The sequence below is a fragment of the Schistocerca serialis genome, chromosome 1 (genome assembly GCF_023864345.2).
Source record: "Schistocerca serialis cubense isolate TAMUIC-IGC-003099 chromosome 1, iqSchSeri2.2, whole genome shotgun sequence".
Taxonomy (NCBI): domain Eukaryota; kingdom Metazoa; phylum Arthropoda; class Insecta; order Orthoptera; family Acrididae; genus Schistocerca; species Schistocerca serialis.
The window spans coordinates 399095323-399108892 of NC_064638.1; the positions used below are offsets into that span (position 1 = coordinate 399095323).

At 44.3% G+C, this 13570-nt stretch overlaps 1 protein-coding gene across 3 annotated transcripts in view; it reads left to right on the forward strand.

The window, feature by feature from the left end:
* LOC126471774 (protein similar) overlaps positions 1 to 13570 on the forward strand; it is a 723501-nt gene that overhangs the window by 694136 nt on the left and 15795 nt on the right. The window lies entirely within an intron of this gene.

A 13570-nucleotide genomic window follows, 5' to 3' on the forward strand; every position in this document is an offset into this window, starting at 1 on the left:
CTGATAGACGTTCTGCAAGCGCCTATGAATATCTGCGATGCTCTGGTTATCCGTTAAAAGAAACTCGGTGACAGCTCTCTGCTTGGAACGCACCTCCGTTGCAGGCTGTGTGTAGCCCCGCACTCACGAAAATATAGGAGCTGAAGCGGGAATGTTCCAGCATGTCCCATAACGAATTCCGCATTTTATCAACAGAAATTAGCCGAGAAAAAGGTGTTGCATTACTTATTGAAGACTCGTCGTAGTTTTTCCCTCTCCCCACTGCTTTCCGTGGGTGATGCAAGAAAAATCTACTTAGGATTCTTATGTTATGCCACATTATACTCTGTGCTAGAGCTCCCTAACCTCTGACGGAATTTTCTTTTCTGTGGAAAAGGGAAATTGACCCATTGGTCTGACAAAAGGGGATGAGTCATTCAACTTTCATTCCAGTAACAAACGGAAAAGACAACCAACCAGTGGCTTCATTTTGGATGTAAGAATCTCTGAGTTAGAGGTCACCACTCTGTTGATCCAAAGTTGCTTCCGAAGAATTTAATAAGCATTTCTTCGCGGTTCCGGTGGTACTCGTTTACGAAAGTTGATTACACACATAACTCTGAAACCTTTTGGACAGGAAGATAAAACACCACTGATTACACAGTTGCCGGCCGGGGTGGCCGAGCGGTTCTAGGCGCTACAGTCTGGAACCGCGCAACCGCTACGGTCGCAGGTTCGAATCCTGCCTCGGGCATGAATGTGTGTGATGTCCTTAGGTTAGTTAGGTTTAAGTAGTTCTAAGTTCTAGGGGACTGATGACCTCAGAAGTTAAGTCCCATAGTGCTCAGAGCCATTTGAACCATTTTTATTACACAGTTTCGGTACTAGAACTTCAGTGACTGTCCTAAATTTCTGGTACTCCTCCCCCCCCCTCCCTCCCTCCGCGATGTGTTGCTCACTCGCTCACTCATGACGTGCGCTGAACGTAAGAAAAACCCGAGTATGCAGCCTTATAAGGAACGAGGATTGATACACCCCTTGCAAACCCTGCGGTTCGAAACACTTTTAATATAACGTAACAAATGTGTAAGACGTACTCTCTTCCCACACCCGTACGGAGAGCGAGAGCAGAGTTCCGCGTGGATGCCATCAGTAGCTCCGATAAGCCGAGCAAACAGAAACGTGACCGGCTACGTCACGCAGGACACAGCTGCAGGCCGTATTTCTTGGAAATGAAACAATGAGCCATAAAAGTGTCTCCCTCAAACGCTTCGTAGTGAGTCTCGTAACCGCTTGCACTACACGAGGTCAGTTCGCCAGTCATATTTAACAACCCTTAAAAATTGTTAACGAATTCAAGCTGTAAAGAAACTGAGGCTCCTCCAAAAAGGCGGTCGGTGGGGGGGGGGGGGGGGGGGGGGGATGCGTCGTCGAAAGTAGAGGAATGTTCCGAAGATGAGGTGCACAAATCTGAAATACAAAGGCCTTAGCGAAAAGCGTGGAGCGAGCTCGACGGCGCGCCAAGTGGACTAAACGAGGCAGCCGCATTATGCCCGTGTCAGGCCCCAATTGAGACAATCTGGCGCGCAACGCACAGCACTCGCACCAGCCTGACGCAACTTCCGATCCAGCGCAGCCGCAGGCCGTCGCCTCCACAACGACCACTCTCCAAGTCGTCGGTGCCTCAGCAGGCGAGGTAGAACACGGGTGGATCTATGTCCAAGGGCCACGGGCTCGCGTCGCAGACACGACACCTAAACGTGGCGGAATCTGACTCGACAAATTTCACAGAATAGATATCCCGTATCGTGTACCTCTGCCACAGTATAGAACAGCTTAAGCATTCGATAGATATGCGTGTCCAGATAAGCACCTATTTCGGGGAGAGGATTCCGTGCCGAAGATTGAGTGAGCTCGTGTGCAATCAGTACTTGTAGAGAACTGGTACAGCGCCCAGTCCGACCAGTTACTTAAGGGGAGTTGGACGTCAAACGGGCCGACTTGGAGCAGGAGAGGCACCACAGGACATTTTAACTTCCACTGGCTATACTTTTACAAATAAATTCATAAAACTTTGTCAGCATGACCAGGAAGGATTCAGAATTAACACTCATAGCAGTGGAAGTTCAAAAACATAACGAAATAATTTTTTTTTTTACATGTGAAATTTCATCATTTTTTTTCACTTACTAATGGCAGTATTTGTTGCTATAGGTACACTTTTCTTCATAAGTAAGAGAGATTCTTCGATGAATTGTGCACAGCATACAAACCATACTTAAAGGTGTATGAAACTCTAGAATTTTCCAAATCTATTAAAAACTGTGGTAAAAATTGAGGTAATTAACTATAAAATTTGTGTTTTTCCTAATCATGATGTTTAAAATATAAGAGTTCATTCGTTTTTTCATAAATTAAATAAATTCTAGAGTTTCATACACCTATGAGTATGGTATGTATCATGTGCAAAATTCATCGAAGAATCTCTCTAACTTGTGAAGAAAAGTGGACCTATAGCAACAAATGCAGCCATTAGTAAGTGAAAAAATGATGAAATTTCACAAATAAAAAAAAATTATTTTGTTTTGTTTCCGAACTTCCACTGCAATGAGTGTGAATCCCGAATCCTTCCTGCTGATGCTGAAAAAGTTTTATGAATTTATTTGTAAAAGCATAGACACTAGAAATTAAAATGTTCTGTGATGCCTCTCCTGTTCCAAGTCGGTCCGTTTGACGTCCTACCCCCCTTAAACCAGTTTTCCACATTGGAGAGAAAATGCTCGCCTGATTCTCCATTCGTTCTTCGTGTACCTGGTCAGTTAAAACTGAAACATAGCGAACAAAGCTGCCATCGTACACAGAAAGACTGCACATATAATCTAGTCTTCCTTTCCGTTCTCTCGTCATCGAAAGGTGTGAATTCGCAAGACAGTCTCATCTGAGGGACGAGATGGTTCAAACGAAAAGGCCACGGCCGAGAACATCCTTACGCCAGCCTCATTCAGCGAGCTGTGAAATTAATCCGTCGTACTCTCATTTGAACTAAGTAAACGTGTAGATGTAATACGTCTGGCAGTCATAAATTTCATGCGCTTATCCCTGTTTTCGTTATCTGTGCTGTTACAGCGAATCTTCTGAACACCTCACGGTTTAGTTGCAGATGCCGTAACGGCTAAAAGCGGGCAGTATGTCATATCGGTGGGTTGTGATATGACGAAGCGAAATTTAATACAGCTCATTTTTGCGATTATATTCGAGAAACACTGGAAGGCACTGGCACTTCTCAACTGCGAAAAGGCCTGATGTATCGTGTTCCAGTCTCCAGCCATCGACTACGGAAGGGCAAGCTTCTATTGTTTCCGCAAAAAGTAGGATGTGTTCGTAATTTTGTACGCTGAACATTTGTCTGTAATCCACGGCAGCTTTAGTAAAGGCCCTAGCAAGGACATTCGACCCGAAATGGCTCGTTGCGTGTCCGTATTGTAGATATCTGTGATTAGTACAGATATCACATGTAGTGTGGTGGGCGTCTCGTTACGTGAGAAGATGGAGGTGAACTCGAGGGAGAGGACGAACCTCGTTGCCGGCACACTGGCCGTAGCTATCAGAAGATTTGTGGGGCCCGACGATATTAAGCTCCTTATCCCAGGGACGGATCACCACTAACACTGGATTACGCCCTTAGCCCATGTAACATGGCAGAGAGTTGTAGCCGGCCAGAGTGGCCGAGCGGTTCTAGCTGCTACAGTCCGGAACCGCGCGACCGCTACGGTCGCAGGTTCGAATCCTGCCTCGGGCATGGATGTGTGTGATGTCCTTAGGTTAGTTAGGTTTAAGTAGTTCTAAGTTCTAGGGGACTGATCACCTCAGAAGTTAAGTCCCATAGTGCTCAGAGCCATTTGAACCAAGCGAATTGTAGTAACTAATTTACCACTCGTAAAATGTCAGCAGCAAAGATGTTTTTTCCACCACCGTTCGGGTTCAAATCAGCTTACTTCTGCTTGATTATCATAGAGTCGCACGATTTAAAAAAAATCTGAATAGAAGGTACAAAAATGGCATTATTCACAACAGAAGGCAATTATGTCAAACAATGCTCTCGATTTAATGGAGAAGGCAACATCACTATCGACGTTTCTGTGATTTATTTTATATATCTCTTGCACTTTCATAGCAGGGTAGAGCCGAGAAGGAAGAATAAGCTAGTGTACAGATCCTGCAAGAGAAATAACGCTCACACCAAACAGTTATCAAGTTAAAATTCGCCAGTTATCCAGTTGACAAAATGTTTCCATCGGAGAGCGGCGTATTGGAATGCGATACGCAAAACAAACTCCAGTACACGATGAGCATCACAAATCAGGTACAAGACAATAAGAATGGAAATTTCCACATAAACTTTCTTCGAAACGAATACATTGCGAATCTACCGTAACGAATGTACGCCAAGCAGCGTGTTACTCGAAAGGCATCTAATAATTAATTTCGTTATAAAAAATTGTGAGTTTGCGATGTTTAGTACGACCTCACTTACTGTGCTTATAGTGGATGGAATGAAGAGGGTCAGTGCACATGTCGTTAGTCTCTCTGTCTTGCACTGATTCAGAAACATGAGAGTGAAGAACAGAGCGCGGGACTCGGTTTTAAAGAGATTTCCACAAGGATAAGAAAAGCACACGAGGTATTTTTTACAAATGCCATCTATCGCAGGGCTCCACTTCGACGTCCAATCAGATTATTCACACTTACGGCGGGCAGTGCATCTCAAAACAAGATGAGGTCGATCCGTATCGAAAAGCTATTGATATAAATAGTCACACATAAAAGATTTTACTTACCAAGGTCTGACTGGACAGTTTCACGCGTAGGGCCCAAAACGCGAAGCAGTTATTAATCGGAAGATTAGTTCGAGGACCATATTGATTTCGTAGTCTTAGTCTGCCTGGAGATGTGGTATCGATCTCCGGAAAAACAATTCGAATGTCTTCTGAGACGATCTAAACATTATCATGATACCTTACGACCAGGACCGCGATTCAGCTATGCTAAAGAGTTTTCATGTGTACAAAGTGTTCATTGTGAACGTGATAGTTTATGAAAAAAAAAGTAGATGCTGAAACGAAAGAGAGACGATATCCCTCTGTCCTAACGTTTGACAATGAAATTCTTGCAGCTCGAATTGTATTTAGTTTTAATTCGGGGTACTTACAAGCAATTCTGAAAACACCTTTATCGTAAACGTAGACAGGTAACTATTTTATTGGTCAGCGACCATTTATGAGTAGTATAGTACCCAGACGACTGAACACACGAAACTATATAGTCTCAGACATCTTGGAAATTCCGTATTACTGCTGGCCAGGACGTACACAATTTTTTCATGACGTATCAGGAGGCAAATGCTTCGAAGGTTGTAAATGCGTTAGGACGCGTGCAAGCAGTGCAGGTGCAGGTGCTGGTGCAGGTGTGTGTGTGTGTGTGTAACGAGGGAACCAAGCGTTGACAACCATCACATTGTAAAAAAATGGTTGAAATGGCTCTGAGCACTATGCGATTTAACTTCTGAGGTCATCAGTCGCCTAGAACTTAGAACTAATTAAACCTAACTAACCTAAGGACATCACACATATCCATGCCCGAGGCAGGATTCGAACCTGCGACCGTAGCGGTCGCTCGGCTCCAGACTGTAGTGCCTAGAACCGCACGGCCACACCGGCCGGCTATCACATTTTGCCTTTGTAGCTATTACTGAATATGTACTGAAATTGTGTACACCCCAGGGACACATAAAACTATTAGCGATTGCGAAATAATGTTCCCGGCAATTTTACACCACGTAATGGGGGTAACGAGTTTTTTTTGTGTGGTTTATGCTCATAACATTTAGTCATATTAAGTTACAAGACACCAGTTGTACATTGCCTTTAATGCAACAGTGGATAGCTTTTGATCACTTTCCGTAGCTCTTGTGAAAAGCAGTATAGTGTATATCAGTGTTTGAGGTGCAACATTTTGCGAAGTAGTCCGGTTTACAACAAGTGCTGACCAAAGCTGCCGCCATAGCACTTTTTCGCTTATCTTGCGACGTAAATATTGGATAACAGGGCTGAAACTGCTCTATGCCGGCACATTTCGACCTTGGGCGTAAGTCATTTGCTGTATATTTTTGGGAAACTATTCTCCTCATAGACTAAAAGGCACAGTATTCAGTTAAAAGGCTCCCAGAGGCAATCAAAATCACTAAGTAGTTCTGTTTCCCTTCAAAATGAGGTAGATCCTTCGCCTTTTGCTTTCATTATAAATAATTACAGCAGTCTCTCCGCAGCTAAGAAAGTAAAAGTTTAAACTCGAGGAAAACAATACTTGGCCCTTTGGACACATCACTCGTCGAAATCCTTCTGTCTACAGCTTGAACCGTTTGGAAATTATTTTGTGTGTCCACTTAAAGTGTGACGCCCTGTAAACTAAAGCTATAGGAGTGATTGTATTGTAACAATTACAGATAATCGTAAAGCGATAAAGGTCAGTGCGGCCAACGCGTGATGTGAAATTTTTTTTCCATTTCATCTGTCGGACCATGTTAAAGAGGTGTTCAGTTTTTACCGTGCAACGTTTTCGGAACATCCAGTGATGTTTTGGTAGTAAGTAGAAAGCGGTAGTGGTATCATTTGTGTGACCTGACCTGAAATAAATAAAAAAAATCTACAAAACGCTCACTGCGTTCCCCTAAGGCAGTATGCCTAGGCTTTGTAGCAGGATCGTTCGTTTTTTCCATACATATATTGACGGAGAGGATAGGTACATTATCAGCACCAGAATAGACCTACACCTTTCCCAGCTCATCTATCAGTTCCACGAAGTTGCATTGCCGTATTTCACTAGATAAAATTTATCGGGTCGGTTCTGTCTGGCAACGTGTTCCTCATCACGAACGACAAGAAGACCATTGCTGTCAGTATATGCCGGAGTATCAGAAAAGAAGCGAGTAATCGACATGCTTATCGCGGCTGTAAAGCGTAGAAGTGCCGAAAGCCGAACGACTGGAGCAGGTTTCCCGGACGGCGCTGTGCGATGTAGAAGCCCGGTTGCTGCCCACGGCTGTGTGCGGAGCATCAATCTTTCCGCCGACGGTCGCGATGCCGCTGTCTCGAGGGGCGGCTCGGCTGTCCCGCCCCCAGCAGCCGAACTGCCGCATAACCTGAATGTCAGCTCGAGCATCGGTCACGTCACTCATGGTGTGTTGTGGCGCTGGAGCGTAGAAAAGCACTGACATGTTTAGCATTCTGCTATTCTCCTACTAAAGGGGGCCATGGCCTCTTCCGATACTCGAAATAAAGATCGTGCGTAAAACGACACAGGCATCTAGTTGCAGCAGAAAATGGGTACCCTGGTGTGTGTATGTGTGTGTGTGTGTGTGTGTGTGTGTGTGTGTGTGTGTGTGTGTATAAATTTGCACTCTGATCACGGTACTATAATTCTTCGTGTCGGTAATATTCAGAAATGGATTTCGTAGTTAAGAGACAGATGTTGAAAGGGTTTCTCAAGTTTTCAAGCACGTACTACGCGTACAAAATGAGTCCTCGAAAATTCTCCTTGCCACGAGAGCACTGTTGGATGTGGTAGAGGTTCCGTGATTGATTATGTTTGAAGCGGCATATTTTTTCCGATGTATGAGAAGACCAACGTCTATTTGCGGAAACAAATCTTTAAGAAAAACACTCCACAACGTCCCCACTAACACTTAATTACTGTGGAATAGAGAGTTTGAGATTAAACAGTGCAACCTTCTAAAAACAGAAGACTCAAATCGAAAAGGAAACTAATTCCAAATTCGTAAACCAGCGTGCTCCAAAAATTATAAACAGGGCGTCTACAAAATGACTATTTACAAAACACTCGTGCGTATCATTTTAGGCTATTGATCAAATGTTTGGGAACCATGACGGATATTACTAACGGAGGATACTGAATTTATACAAACGAGGACAGCACGAATTACTGTTCGTTTGACTTGCGCGAAAACGTCACCAAAATACTGCACGACATGAATTGGCGTACGATTGAAGAGAGACACCAATTATCAGGCTAAATTCTACGTACATAGCTTCAAGAACCAATATTAAATATCAGATGAAGACTCTAGAGATATTCAACCCTCTAGGTATCGTTCCCATAGAGACCGGGAAGAAAAGATTAGACTAATTACCGAAGGTACAAAAGATTAAACTAATTACCGAATGTACAAGAGCATTTAAGCAGTCATTCTTCCAGCGCTCTGTATGAGAATGAAATGAGGAGAAATACTAATACGTGGTAGAATGTGAAGTACGCACTGCCTTGCTTTCACAGTAATTTGCAGTGGAAGGATGTACAGGTAAAGGGCGCCATAATAAATGAATACTGCTGCCACCACAACGGTGCTCTAGCCTTCTTTCTATCTTAAAACTCTCTTATCGAATTTAACGTGGAATTTGAACCAGGGTGCAACTTGGCACTCATCACGTCATGAAAAAAATTCTAATATCACAATGGAATTGAACCATGGATCTCTAGTGTCACAGTCTGATCACTAAACGGCCGAGGCAAGGCGGATATACTGAGATGCCTATAATATAACACTATTTGTCTTTCTTAGGGGGGCCTAATTTTCGTAGTACTTATGTAATGACCGGTATTTAATTGGCAGGTTCTCGATTTCAAAGAGAGTAATGGCGGCGGTAGCTTCCAGTATAGCAGTGAAAGTACCAACTGACGATATAATGAGTTGCTTTCAGAATTCATCTATTAGACTGGCTTCCCACATAGTACTATCAGGCACCGCGCAACAGAGACATTTATCGGTCCCTTCGGTAGTCCAGGGTTCCTATTTCTACTATGGCTAGACGCTTGTGGACAACCATTAAATAATTTCCCCGCCCAGCAAAAGGCAGAGTTTACAATTCCAGTATGACTTTTAGAGTGTAGTAAATTAACCTAACGCCTCAAACGTACTTTTTTGTTTTATTTAAGCAGATTATAAGCACAGGTAGTACTCATCCTGATTTCAACTGTAATCCGCAGTCCATCTTCATATCCATTGGTGCAAGCCTTTTTATGCTGCATCATTGGATTTGAGATGTTTGTGTACTACAGTCGAAATCGGCAGTTGTACGAGTAAAAGCTATGATAATCGTCTGGTTGAATAAATAAACAATTTGTAATTATATGAGCAACTTAAATCTCCGAAACACAGTTGGCATATTTTACAAAATTAAACGTAGGCAACCGTCACTGAAGTCCAAGAGTGGTCTAAACTCACTTGAAAAGACAATTAGATGCGAGTGTGTCGTTGGAGGCGCTTTCGTTTGGCAAGAGAGTTAAGAAATGTATGCGGTCTATAGCACAAGAAACGTCGACTGACATTTTTTAGGGGCGGAGGCAGGCAGTAGGGGCAAAGGAGCTCGGACAAACGTCTAGTAACTAAATAGGTTTTCTTAGTTTCCCGAAACCACGTCAGGCGAATGCTTGGATAATATGGTCGTATTCAATTCTTGCACGCTACCCATCTCCAGTTGGTCCCCTGTCACCTGTGACGTTGTTGTCGACAAGGCGTTACCATCCAACTTCCCTTTTATCTGTAGTGGTGTTCCAATGTTGTTTCATCACTCACGATTACCCCTAAAAACCTTTACCCCCCTCCCTGAGGATATTCGTCATGTCGTGTTATCTTGTACCAGATTTACGGGCTCGCTTCAGACCACGTCACCTATCACGCACAGAGTACTCCAGAAGCACTTGGTTCTTCAGCAGCTGCATTTCACGGTATGACGATCCGAATTCACGAAGACGGACCATTCCACCCCCCTGCACTTCACATGGTTCACACTGAGGTGACAAAAGTCATGGGATACCTCCTTAATATCGTGCCAGACCGCCTTTTGCCCGGCCTAATGCAGTAGCTCGCCGTTGCATGGACTGAACAAATCGTTGGAAGTACCCTGCAGAAATATTGTGCCGTACTGTCTCCACAGCCGTCCATAATTGCGAAAGTATTGCAGGTACAGGATTTTGTGCACGAATTGGCCTCTCGATTGCGTCAGTGAAGTGTCTAGAATGTTCTTCAAACCTAACGTGAACTTTCACCCAGTGATATGGCACATTGTCATCCATAAAAACTGCGTCGTTGTTTGAGTATACGAAGTCCATAAATGGCTGCAAATGGTCTCCAAGTAACGAAACATAACCATTTCCAGTCATTGGTTCAGTCGGACCAGAGGACCCAATCCATTGCATGTAAACACAGTCCATACCGTTATGGAGCCACTACCTGCTTGCACTGTGCTTTGTCGGCAACTTGGGTCCGTGGCTTCGTGGGATCTGTGCGACACTCGAACCAAACCATCAGCTCTTACAAACTGAAGTCGGGACTCACCTGACCAAGCCATGGTTTTCCAGTCGTCTAGGCTTGAACAGATATGGTCACGAGCCCAGGTAAGGCGCTGCAGGCGACGTCGTCTGCTAGCATAGCCCATTACCGCCAAATTTCGCCGTACAGTACTGAAGGATACGTTCATCGTACCTCCTACATTGATTTTTGCAGTTATTTTCACGTAGTGTTGCTTGTCTATTAGTACTGACAACTGTACAGAAACGCCGCTGCTCTCGGTCGTTAATTAAAGGCCGTTGGCCCCAGTGTTGCTCGTCGTGTGAAGTATGCCTAAAATGTGGTGTTCTCGGCACACTCTTTACACTGTGGATCTCGGAAAATTGTATTCCCTAACGATTTCCGAAATGGAATCTCCCGTGCGTCTAGCTCCAAACACCACGCCTCGTTCAAAGTCTGTTAATTTCCGTTGTGCGTCCATAATCACATCAAAGCTTTTCACATGTATCAGCTGAGTACAAATGAAGCTCCTCCGATACACTGCTCTTTTATGTCTTGTGTACGCGATGCTACCGCCAGCTGCGTATGTGCATGCCTTGACTGTTGTCAAGTCAGTGTATATATGACATTTTATATGCGGTTTTAATAACTAGATATCACAGCCACAGACTGCATTTGGTTAAGAAGCGGTGAGCGCTGCAGCCCGGCAGGTGCAAAGCGAGTGTGGGAGACGCAGTTGTGTGTGTGCTCTGGGTAGGAAGTGCTTCGGAGCGTCCCGTTGACAACACTCGGTGGTCAGTGAGCAGCTGAGGGGCGAGAGGCAGCTGGTTGCTCCACTGTGAACGCCCTGGGAGGCAGGTGGAGGGGAGGAATAGGGGGCGGGGACTCGGGGCAGGCGCAGTCGCCGTGTCGCGCGTCAGTCGCTCGCCGGTGCACACACGAGCACAACGTTCCGGGCTGTCACCCAACAGGCTTCGCCACGCACAAGCAGCAGTAGTTTCTTCCGTGACTCCTGGTGAGTGGCGCAGCTTACGGCTCCTCGCGCCATCAGTGGACACGACGAACCCGTATCCGCGAAAGGCTTCTAGAGCAAGAATACGTTTCTATACGGATAATGCCTCAATCAGAAACATCTCAGAACTGAACTTGGCGATGGATTATACAGTGCGGAATGTGCGTTATCGGCAGCTGTGGATACAAGTGCTTCGGCGAGAAACGTGAAACTATATAAAAAGGAAAAAAAAAGTTGTCTATAGCAATTTCAGTGCCCATCCACTCCACGTCAGTTGTGTATTTTCTGCTCAACGCTTCGATGGTTACATCCATCCTCATCGGCAGGATACGTGAATGTTTTAACACGCAGACTCTACAGTTACATGCTGCGTACTCTTCTGAGAGGAAACTAATGCCAGAGAAAGGCTTTAGTGGAAGTATCATTGTATAAAAGAGTGGTCTAGTTGTGGTTCTGACGGCTAGTTTTACTGCACACGAAGACGAGGGAGAAATGCACGAAACGTCGATTGAAATGCACAATTGATGCGACTAGCTCAGCGTTATCTTTTATTTGCGAATGTGGCCGCTGCAGAATTTGAAGGCGGGAAGAACTCTTGACATCCATATACCATCGCTCAAAGTGGCTTGTTGTCCCTTCCAGGCTCTGTGATTTCTCGTTAAAAGCGTGATTTGTGATCTCCCGCAACCTGCCGGATTCTTTCTGGGGACAACAAAGTTATCATAGTCATGCGTGTGCGTGTAGAGTACGGTGCGACATATCGCTGAGCCTTGTAAAAGCACAGGGCGCTTCTTACGTTGTTAAAAGATGTTTCATCAAAGGGTGTCCATGACTGATGCAGAGGGTGCGTCTCTCTTTCCGTTCACTGGAGTTTGGTGGTTTTAACTGCTTCGCTGTCTTACGGAAGCCGTCGAATCATTTCTTGTGTCTTCGATGTAAACAGTGAGAGTGATGTTTCATTGTTCCATGTCGGCGTTACTGATGAGTTTGAGAGACGCTGGTTACTTAAGTAAAAAATCGGCTGCTGAATTTCTGTACAACCGGACGTGGACTCTGTTTTCCATGGTTTTCTTTCGACATTACGGAATGTCTCTGTTGCTGCGTCTGCTTCGATCATATGGAAGGTCTGCCGTTATCTTCTTGTCGAAGGACGGCGCTGCCAAGGCCACCAGATTTCGCGGGAGGCAATTGAAATTTCGTGCCTTGCTCATGTATTTATAGTTCCAATGGAAATTTATCATCAACGTTTTGCGCAGTGTGCGGACATCAATAAGCGTTCAATATTTTCTACATTCGTTGACAACAAAGCGAGACTTCTTTTACGATGGAGTGACTAGGTTGCGAACTCGTTCGCTTACTAGATTTTACACTGAGTTGGGTCAGTTAAATACGTGGTCCAGTCTTTGGAAACATTAGGTCATCACCGACTCGGCTGTGCGTTACCAATTGGTACTTGTGCGTTAATACAATCATTGTATGGCCAATAAATAAAGAATATTGCTACGACAAATTTTTAGAGACAGAGAATTCTTCCTGATAGTTTACGAAGGGACGATTACTCGGCGGTGTGTTTAATCACTTGATACTCGTCTTGTACTAATACTTGTCGTTCAGTGAAATGCTATACTTGATAAAGATATTCGAGAGAGGTTATAAAAAGAGTTCTACGATACAGCCCTTGATAATTTTTGCAGATAAACTCTTCAATAAAGAACATTGGTAATGTGCGAAATACGGAACTATAGTCTGCTGGTTCAGCAAAATTTCCACCTCGATATAGAATTTTTACGTAGCAGTGTAGGTGAAGCATACAATAGTATGGCCCTCATACACATTCTCTCTCTCTCTCTCTCTCTCTCTCTCTCTCTCTCTCTCTCTCTCTCTCAGAATATCAATTGTCATATCACTGTAAAACCTTCTCCTTTTTCCAACAAGGTTTATAGAATGCCAGTGAAAACGTACACAGTTCATCAAAAAAGGATAGTTGTTTCACTATCATATTCGCCGTTCAGCAGTGCAGTGTACACTTTGTCTCGATGTCTTAACAATTCCAGACCTTTTAAAAATTTTGCATTTTTTTCATTTTAGGCTGCCAAACTAACTGGCGCGAGCGTGTCCGCGGCAGACTTCCATGCTGTATCTGTCACTTATGGCTACTTGAAGATGACAGTTTTCCCATGCCAAACTATCTCTTGTTAGTGAAAACTGAACAGAAA